Source organism: Fulmarus glacialis, unplaced genomic scaffold (genome assembly GCF_000690835.1).
Source record: "Fulmarus glacialis isolate BGI_N327 unplaced genomic scaffold, ASM69083v1 scaffold27015, whole genome shotgun sequence".
Taxonomy (NCBI): Eukaryota; Metazoa; Chordata; class Aves; order Procellariiformes; family Procellariidae; genus Fulmarus; species Fulmarus glacialis.
Window position 1 is genome coordinate 10063 of NW_009211706.1, and position 473 is coordinate 10535.

At 63.8% G+C, this 473-nt stretch overlaps 1 protein-coding gene across 1 annotated transcript in view; it reads right to left on the reverse strand.

Moving 5' to 3' along the window:
• Window positions 1-473, reverse strand: part of RAB44 (RAB44, member RAS oncogene family) — a gene marked incomplete at its 5' end in the record, with an annotated part of 12751 nt that overhangs the window by 6115 nt on the left and 6163 nt on the right. The window lies entirely within an intron of this gene.

The following is a 473-nucleotide window of genomic DNA, read 5'->3' on the forward strand; positions in this document are numbered from 1 at the left end:
ACAACCACCGACAGGGTGAGAGGAGCGGTGTCCCCCCCGCCAGCGCTGCATTCGTCGGCCTCAGCTCCAGGCTGCTCCTCTGCACCAGCCCCCTCTCCCTGCCCGAATCCTGCCCCACACAGATCCATCATGGGCTCATGTGGAAGCTCATGCTCACCCTGCTCTTGTCCCCCATCCTCAGCCTTGTCCCCGAGCTGCATGGCTGCATGGTCCTCTCCTCCTTGGGGGGCTTCTGGACTGGGATCCCCACGCAGCTGCATGTCTGCCTGAGATTCCTCTGCCCCCACCAGTTCCAGTGCCTGAGCCTTAACTGGGAACAGCCTACCCAGGTCTGGGCTCCCCGCAGGTGTTTCTGCTGGGGAAGGACCCTCACCGTGCACCGCAGCAGCACCCGTTTCCTCCCCCAGCCCTAACTCCGATTTATCATCTTCCTCCAGCGGTTGCACACCTGGAGCCACGCTCCCTCCCTGCGC